Here is a 9,712-nt window from a genome sequence, read left to right as displayed (position 1 = left end):
GCTCGCTCGCGCGCCTTTCTGTTTGTGAGGCTGTCTCCTGCCCTGTGATGGTCTCTCCCGGAAGTGCCGCCATCTTGCGAAACCGGCCTGAGGCGGAGGGAGCCAAGCGGGGCGCGGGCGGATCCCCCGGGGCAGACGAGGGCGGCGGCCGCCAGGAGGAGCCCGGGAAGGGCAGGGAGCGGGAAGCGCGCAGCTGACGGTGAGTGCGGTCCGTCCACCTTGCTGGCGGCGGACGTGACTAAATTTCTCCGTCTTCTTAAGATTGTTCTCCCTCTTTAATTGGGCCTCGTTAGGACCCGAACGACTTTCCCTTCTCTTCCCTTTCTCTTGGAGATATGGAGTGGCGGGAGAGGAAAAAAGGAGCTGTGCTGCCCGCCACCGCAGCCGCCGCTGGATAGATACTGGCGGGGTACCAGCCTGCGCGGGTTGCCTTCGGGGGGGGGAGGGGAGCTTCTTATGACCAGCCGGTGACTGTCCCAAACCCTGCTGGGGGAGGGGGTGAGTCGCGCATACTGGCGGCTCTCATTCGCTTGGGAGGCGGACAGCGGCGGGTGTCAGTCTAGTCCCTTTCTCTAGTGTTGCAGTTCTCCTTGAAATAGTTGCGAGGCTAGACATTCCGGGGTGGGGGTGCTGCTGGCGGAGTGGGGGAAGCATTTTACAGGCGCGCTATGTCGTCCGCAGAACTTCAGGGCAGCGCAAGCTAGTGTCGTCGCCATCCAGGGCGAGGGGGCGGGGCTCGTCTCCTGAACGCTAATGGTTGAAGTGAAACATTTGTGTCTCCGTTAGAGAACTCTGTCTCTGCTTTGCCCTTAATATACTTCATGTTCACCCCTCCCCCACCCCTTCCTAGTAAATTTAACCCCTGGACCATGATAGTGGCTTGTTACAAAGTGATCCCGACTAGCGAGGCAACGTGCTGTGTGTTCCGGCCGTTTTATTTATTTATTTATTGTATTTGTATACCGCCCCATAGCCGAAGCTCTCTGGGCGGTTTCAAGCAACTAAAAACATCAAAAACATACAAATTTAAAACACATCTTTTAAAAACAATTTAAAACAATTAAAAAAAATTGATCCGGAGTGGGAGAAAAAGGAGGTTGGAATCCCTGGAAGATTAGCCACGTGATGCTGTTTAAATGACCATCTTCTGACTCTTGTGAAACGCTTGGTTGGTTTATAATGGAAGCCCCCTTAGCTCTCCCCTAGCTGCTTGGCTCAGTCACTGTAGTGCACTGCAAGTAGTGGGGTGTTATGTTTCGAGAGGCAGTTCGTCTGTAGAAGGAAAAAAAACCCACAGTGAACTTAGAAGAGAGACAGATGAGGGACAAGGTAGTGAGTGAGCAAAGTGTAAATGGAGGAAAGAGAAAAGGGGTGTGAGGAGCAAACGTTCAAAAAGTTAATAAACATGCCAAAGTATAGGCTGTGATGCCACTTGCATGCTGTGCAGTGCTAAAATACATGAATATTTGCACAATTCATTTATGTGGTTTCTGGTAGGGAAATAGCTGCCCTTTTTCTGTAAATTCATAACTTTGCCCTTAGCATACTCACATCTAAAAAAATACTGAATGGCTATGCTGCTTCCTTTTCCCACATACTCTGCTTCATTGGTTGCCGGAACATGCCAGAATAGTTTCTCTTGGTGCAGTAAGAGAAGTGTTGCTGAGAGACTTTCCTGTGTGATTTTGCATGGTCTGGAATTTACTTCTTTCAATTCGTTAGAGCTTGGATATGTTGTGTGTGTTTTTCAGATGTTTTAAAAACTGTTTGCTTGTACCCCTACCCACACAGTTCCTAATGTTTTATTTCCTTACTATGTTCTGAGTCAAAGTGGAAGAAAAGAGAGCATTATTTACCATATGCTAATGTGTACTGTGTACTGTACTGTATCCTATACTGCTATGATGACCGCTGCTTGATCTGCACCTTGCTGGGCCAGAAAAGTACTGGAGGTGCCTATCGGGCAGAGTGGTCTCTCTGTTTCCTCTCAGGTGGCAGGGGGGGGAGTAGTATTTGGGGGGAAGAACATAAAGGATGGGGTGTAGAATAACTTGAGAAACTGGTTTAAGAAAGGAAACAGCTGGAGTGATGGGGGGAAAGGCAGTAACCAAAGTGCACTCTTCACCCCAAGCCACTCTTCACTGATGTAGGGGAAATGTTGGTTACCATTCTCCCAAGAGTCTGAAATTGCATCTTTTTTTTCTCTTTCTCTGATGGTAGTTTGGAGTGAGTCTACATTTGAAGAGCCACAGGTTAGCTATTCCTGCAATAAACCATTGTTTATCATTATGGGAACAAGCTGCAGCCAACTCCAGATTCCCAAGTTCACCCTTTAAAGTTCAGAAACTTTTTATTCCAGTTTTGATTAATTCCAACATCTTGTTTTATCCAAACCCAACAAACTATGCTTAATCTTAATAATGGTTTGCTTGAAACAAGCCAACTTCAAGCTATGGGTTATGAGGCTGACTTGTTTCAACAAATCATAATTAAGATAAACCACAGTTCAGGGTTTAGGTGTAACACTAAACTGCAGTTAATCCAAAACAGAAGTGAAACTTTCCAATCTCTTACTCCCAGCTTGCACCAGAGGATGATGTCCAAACTGATCTAAATACTAAATTTTAATACTTATTTTAAAATGCAACCAGTGCATTTGGCCAGGAGTAACCTTTCCCTGATAGTGTAAGCAATGCCACTTCGAATGTGTCATATCTAATCATTCCTTGTTGTCATTCCTGGTATGTACATAGAAGTGTAGAGGGCTTCAGAAGGGATTCACTGCATTTCTTTCCTGTTCTATCCCAAGCATTCAGGGCAGATCACAATATATTCTAATTTTAATTTACCTGTTTTCTATAAGGTTGTTAGGAGGTCTGAGAAAGAACTACTTGCCTAGGGCCACCTAGTTAGCTTAATGGCTAAACAAGTTTTTGGACATTGATGTCCAGTGCCCAGACCGTAAACACCAGCTCTGTATTTCTCAACATTTGAAGATAACTGCTGTCCATTTTTATTTTCATATGGTGGCACATATATTGTTTCTCCAAACATAGATAGTACTGAAAATGGTTCAGTTATAAATTTTGTAGCCAATATGGGCTTTTTGTGGGAAAATACCACTTTACAAGATCCATATAATAGAATAAAACTCATAGAATAAGAAACAGGAATAATTTGAGAGGTCGTATTAGATCTGTTCTTGAGATGAAGCTTTAGAAGTTTAGATATTTCATAAACTAGCTATCTGCCTTTTAAAGAATTAGAATTGTTTTCTTCAGTTTGTTCTGTGATATTGGGGGGGTTGCCCCCCACAGCTGTGTATTGAAAGTACACATACTTTTCATACTTTTTTCTACTCAATCTGAGTACATCTTTGCCCCTTCAACATAAATTGAATCTTGTACCACAGTTTTGTTTTAAATGAGGCTTGATTATTTCTTGTTTGTTATCATGCATAGCTGTCAATGCAAAGATAGGGGTAATCCAATCTCTGTGTGTCAGGATGAAGGCTGATTGGTGGGTTCATGAAGGGATCTTTGTCCTGTGTAAAATGTGATACTCCAGAGTGAATATCATCCCTGGCACACTTTAAAGCATGTGGAATCTGGTGCTTTCCATATGCACTTGTCCTTCATAAATTTCTTGGAGCTATCGGAGTAGCTGCAAAATTGAAACTTTGTTCAGTTCAAAGCTGTGCTGTCTCATCTCTCCATGACCTTACTGATATTTTTGGACAGTTTTTTCCAGGCATATACTCTGTTCTGCCACGATTTGTGTTGCTGGGTATCTGGGCAATGCTTGTTTAACTTAAACTCTACCGTCAGACCTCTATCTTATCTAGGGCCCAACTTCTCTATGTAAGTTCAGGTTTATCAGTTGAAATCTTTTCTTGTTTTCCAGCAAACTTTTCAGGGCTACCCACCATCTTTTCCCGTTTCATCTCCTGTGCTTGCCTTGCAACATAGTGATTTTCATGCTGCCTGTCCCTGAACCTCAGTTGTATGACATTGACAGCCCCATTGCACAGCAGAGAAACAGCCCAGCAGTACGGTAGCTATCTGTACAGGCCTTTAGAGCTGGTATCTATAGTACCACTCACTTCTTCATTTTACCCTTGTGAAACTTTTAGTTATGCAGTTTCTCCTAACTTTGAAAATGGAAATGGACTGCCTTCAAGTTGATCCCGACTTATGGCGACCCTATGAATAGGGTGTTCATGGTAAGCGATATTGTCTCCCTCTGAGGCTAGTCCTCCCCCACTGGCTAGGGCCTGCTCAGCTTACCACAACTGCACAAGCCAGCCCCTTCCTTGTCCGCAACTGCCAGCTGGGGGGCAATGGAGCTCCTTGGGACTATGCAGCTTACCCAAGGCTGCACAGGTGGCAGGGGCCGTAACCCCTGAGCCACTCACTGTGGAGTGATCTTTAGCTGGCAGACTCGACCCTCAGCCAGGCCCTCCTCCCCACTGTGCTATATCAGCTATATAATTTTCTAAATTAATTTGTGCATGTGCTAACAAGAAACAGTTATCTTTAATGTCTGCCCCCTTTGTTTCTTTTTTCTTTTTTTTATCATTAATTTTTATTCAAATTTTCAAAGACAAGAAACAAAACAAAACAAAAACAACCAAACAATAAAATAAATTGTTGACTTCCGATTTGTCGCAGATCAGTTATAAGTCTACAATATATAACAATCCTATCTCTAAAATTATATTATAAAATCACTTTCCTCCAGTAGTTATCTTAATTAATCATCAAATCTCATAAACATTATTTTATTCTTTCCACAAAAAGTCAAAGAGAGGTTTCAATTCCTTGAGAGATATATCTTTCAATTTTTCTCCAAATAAACATATCGCTTAATCCAACTAATTCAAATCTGTTAGGCCCAATAATTTCAATAGCCATTCTTCTATTATCTATATTAATTCCATCTTCCATCTGCAATAATCCTGTTAAGTCCAGTAATTTCAGTAGCCATTCTTCCGTTATCAGTATCCCATAATAATCTTGTTGTCATAGCCATAGTCCAAGTAAACATATCAATTAATCCATCTCGTCAAATCTGTTAAGTCCAATAATTTCCATAACCATTCTTCCATTATCAATATTAATTCCATCTTCCATCTTCAATAGTCCTGTTAAATCCAGTGGTTTCAGTATCCATTCATCCATTATCAGTATCCCATGATGATCTTGCTGTCATAGCCATAGTCATATAACAAGAGTCTGATGGGAATTTCCCCCATCACAAATATGTCCTTGCCATCAATTCTGAATATGTTGTTGAAATATTGTTGTAAAGTCACATCTCTGCTCTGGGTGCATCTCTGCTCTGTCACATATTTGTAGTTAATTCCATAACTTTTTTCTGTGTCAAGCCCCATCGCATCATTCCAGTCAAGAATTCTGAATATGTTGCTAAAATATTGCTGCAAAGTCATATGTCTGTTCTTCTTTTTTACAAAATGCACTGGCTCATTTCTTAAGAGTTTCTCCACTGTCACATATCTGTAGCCAACTCCATAGATTTTTTCTATGTCAAGCTCCATCACATCATTCCAGTCCAGAAAATTATCCAAGACATTGATAACTTTACAACCAAAATCTTCATTAATTTCTTCAGAGACAACGTTGAATTCCAAACAGTAAACTTTATTTCTATCATCCATAAACTCCAAATCTTTTTCCAATTTCACATTTGTTCCAATCTCCAGGGCTTGTAGCTTCCCTATCCCATCAAACTCCTCTCTCACAAAATCCATTGTTTCTTTAAGCTCCTGCGTCATTTTGTTAAATTCAATTTTCATTTCCTGTCTACCCTGTCTCAGGGTTTGTTTCGTTATCTCAATCTCACCCATTATTTTCTGAAACATAATTTCTTCCATGGTCTCAATCACTTTCCTGGTTGTCTTTCTTAAAACCACAGAAACAAAAATTATTTCAGCCACAATTGGGTTAATGTTCCAGGCTTGCTTATATCAGCGTAGACAATACAACCTGCCTTATCTCAGTGTATTCAGGAATACAAAAACAAACTTAGTTCCCAACATCAAAACAATTAGTGGCGTCGTGAATAAGCAGATTCGTCAAAATGAAATAGACCAAAAAAAAAGTTTTTGTTCCCCCCTCCTCGAAATAGAAATCCCTCTTCCGTTGGTATCTTTAGAATGCACCTCCAGGACAGCTTTTTGCGATAAAAACAAATATAAGCTTTTTCAATTTCTTTCCTCCTTAATTTCGTTAGTGAAAGAGAAAAGCCATAACCTCACCTAGAAATTCTTCACAGCTGATTCATTGACAGATCTCTTTTTTGCTACACCAATTTAAACCAAGTAAAAAAAGAAAATAGAAAGAAGGATGCTTATCTGCCTGTTGAAGTCCGTTTTTCTTTAAAGAAAAGATAAACGTGTCACTGTAATCAGCAAGAGCTTGATGAAAGTCCGTCCGGCATTGCAGTTTGAACCTTCTCTCATAAATAAATGAAATCCAGTCTTCCCCACAAAAACAGGCTTTATGGTTAATCTCTACGTTTCTCCCTGACCGGGAGAAAATCTTTATCAGTCAAAAAGAGCGTTGTGACTGATTTTAAAGCTGAAAAAGCTTCTTCTGAGACAAGAGCTCGTCTCAGTGGCAGCACAGGCAAAGCAACCCTTCCCGGAAGTCCCCTTTGTTTCTTTTTTCATAGAAAAGAGAGTTAGGTTATCCTAGGTGCTACACAATCTCAATTGCATCAGTGTTTCTCATCTTGCTAAGGCCACTCTGCTGGAATTTGGGGAAAGGACATAGCTCAGTGGTAGAGCATGTCCCTGGTAAGCAGAAGGTCTCAAGTTCAATCCCTGGCATCTCTAGGTAGGGCTGGGAGAGACCCCTGCCTGAAACCTTGGAAAGCTACTGTCAGTCATTGTAGATAATATTGAGCTAGATGGACCAATGCTCTGACTTGGTATAAGGCAGCTTCCTATGTCTGTAAGTGTGTGCCTTGTGTCTTTTTTGTGAATATAATCACTATCAGAGATGGCAGACAGATTCTTGTTTATCTCATTGTTTGGAAATGAGTGTAATACATCCCCCTATTAATTAAGTTTCCATGCACCTGTTAATGACATCTAGATTTTTGGTTATGAACATTTGGGCATTCTCTTTGCTTAACATATTGCTACTGTGAATTTTCATACATTTTTAATAAATGCACAGTAGTTCTGTTTACTCTTATTGGATGAGTATGCATTAGGGGGCATGGCAAAAGGTAGCTTCTTTCAGCAATCATGTAAGAGTAAACCTGTTGAACTCCCTGGTCCTCCCTCAATAATAATAATAATAATAATAATAAATTTAATTTCTTCGTCGCCTATCTGGCCAATGGCCACTCTAGGCGACTTACAAAATTATTAAAATACAATTAATAAAATACAGTAATACAATAAAAACAATAGATCTACAACAACAATATTAAAACTGGGTAGGAGGCATTACAATTATATCGATTAACCCTCCCCGGATACCCCGAAGGCCTGCTGAAAAAGCCAGGTCTTTAAGGCTTTCCGAAATACATTTAGGGAAGAGGCATGCCGGAGATCTTGTGGGAGGGAGTTCCAAAGAGTGGGGGCCGCCACTGAGAATGCCCTCTCTCTTGTACCCGCCAATCTGGCTGTTTTTGTTGGTGGGATTGAGAGAAGGCCCTGTGTGGCCGATGTTGTCGGGCGGCATAATTGGTGGCGTTGAAGGTGCTCCGTGAGATAAACTGGGCCGAAACCGTATAGGGATTTAAAGGTCAATACCAACACCTTGAATTGGGCTCGGAAAACAACTGGAAGCCAGTGTAGGTCGAACAACACTGGTGTGATGTGATCATGGCGGCGACTATTCGTAAGTAGTCGAGCCGCCGCATTTTGTATCAGTTGTAATTTCCGGACCGTTTTCAAGGGTAACCCCACGTAGAGCGCATTACAGTAGTCCAAACGAGAGGTGATCAGGGCGTGTACCACCAGTGGGAGCTGATGAACAGGAAGGTAGGGTTGCAGCCTTCATATGAGGTGTAGTTGGTACCAGGCTGCCCAGCTCACTGCCGAAATCTGAGCCTCCATGGACAGCCTGGAATCAAGCACAACCCCAAAGCTGCGGACCTGGTCCTTTAGGGGTAAACTCACCCCATTGAACTTCAGGTCAATGTCACCCAACCTTCTCTTGTCCCCCACAAGTAGTACCTCGGTTTTATCAGGGTTCAACTTCAGCTTGTTCAAGAGAGTGGAGCTGAAATAGTTCTTCATGTCTTCTGTGTGGATCCAAATGCTGCATACTAGCTAGAAGAATGGATTTTTGTATTCACTTTGCATTTTGGTCAGAGCTTCTAGTCTCTATGCTTGTACCCACATGTTAGTTTGTTTACATTTTTGGCATGACTGAGTGTCCAAGCGAAAAGTGATAATCTTTCACAGTGCTGATGAAATTGGAATATAACTTGCTGATAAAGTAACTAGTTTGTGGATGGGTTAGCTCAGAAGGCCAGAGATTGAAACTTTGAAAAAATGGCAAATATTTTTCATTGGGGTTTTTCAAGAACTACGACATCCACTGGGAGGAAGATACTTATGAGAGGCCATTATTCATTGTGTAATTATCTATCTTATTTATTTTTACATTTATATCCCACCTCAACCCTATGAGGTAGTTAGCCTGAGAAACAGTGACTGGCCCAAGGTCACTCAGTGAGCTTCATGGCTGAGTGGGGATTTGATCCCTGGTCTCCCAGGGCCTAGTCTGACATTGACCACTACACCGCACTGGCTCTGATGCGAGGGCCCATGAATTGTGGCTTGCCTTACACACCAGCCATTATTTGTATTCACCATTGATCTCCCCTTTCCCTTGTTTTCTCTTTTATTTATATATATATATATATATATGGGCCTCTAATGGCAAAGATGGGTCAACTAATATCCCCAGGCTGCAAACCTGCTCTTTCAGAGGGAGTGCAACCCCATCCAGAACAGACAATTGACCTTTTTCCTGGGCATGGGAACCACCCACCCACAAGGCTTGTTATCTTTCTATGATTCAAGCTCAGCTTGTTGATCCACATTCAGTCCACCACTACATCCAGGCACTGGTCCAGGGTTTGCACAGCCTCTCCTGATTCAGATATAATGGAGAAATAGAGCTGGGTATCATCAGCATACTGATGACACTTTGCTCTAAAACTTTAAACTCTGAAACGCAGCTTAGAACCATGATACCAGAAAGATTGTCTTACCCCTTATATACCCAGTAGATCACTGCGCTCTGCAGGTGAGGGCCTCCTGCAGATACCATTTTATCAGGAGGTCTGTTCTGCACAACATAGGAAGTGGACCTTTCGTGTAGTGGCACCTACCCTTTGGAATTCCCTCCCCTTAAATATTAGACAGGCGCCATCTCTGTTATCTTTTCGGCGCTTATTCAACAAGCCTTTTAAGTTGAGACTTTATCCCAGTCTGCGTCTGTGCTGGAATTGCTTTTTAAGATGTTTTTAAAGATGTTTTGTTGTAATATGTTTTAAAGTCCTTTGTTTTTATGATGTTTTAAAATGCTTTTAGTGTTTTCGTTTGCCACGTGGGCTCCTTCTGGGAGGAAGGGTGATATATAAATTTAAAAAATAAATAAAATTCCTAATGATCTCTCCCAACTGCTTCATATTAATGTTGAGTAGCCTTGGAAACAAAATGGTG

General features: G+C 42.0%; 1 protein-coding gene across 11 annotated transcripts in view; it reads left to right on the top strand.

The window, feature by feature from the left end:
• The first annotated feature begins 13 nt into the window (after window positions 1-13).
• CELF1 (CUGBP Elav-like family member 1) overlaps window positions 14-9,712 on the top strand; it is a 60,013-nt gene continuing 50,314 nt past the window's right edge. For 5 of the 11 annotated variants that reach the window (XM_061611014.1, XM_061611013.1, XM_061611010.1 and 2 more), the window contains exon 1: window positions 14-199. The gene's annotated coding sequence lies outside the window, so the exon portion shown is untranslated. Of the gene's footprint in view, window positions 200-262; window positions 410-9,712 lie in introns of those variants that run through there. The other 6 variants (XM_061611018.1, XM_061611017.1, XM_061611012.1 and 3 more) reach the window with 4 other exon arrangements.

Source organism: Rhineura floridana, chromosome 2 (genome assembly GCF_030035675.1).
Source record: "Rhineura floridana isolate rRhiFlo1 chromosome 2, rRhiFlo1.hap2, whole genome shotgun sequence".
In the NCBI taxonomy this organism is placed as follows: domain Eukaryota; kingdom Metazoa; phylum Chordata; class Lepidosauria; order Squamata; family Rhineuridae; genus Rhineura; species Rhineura floridana.
The sequence above is the reverse complement of the archived record's forward strand: the minus strand, read 5'-3'. Positions and strand labels throughout refer to the sequence as shown.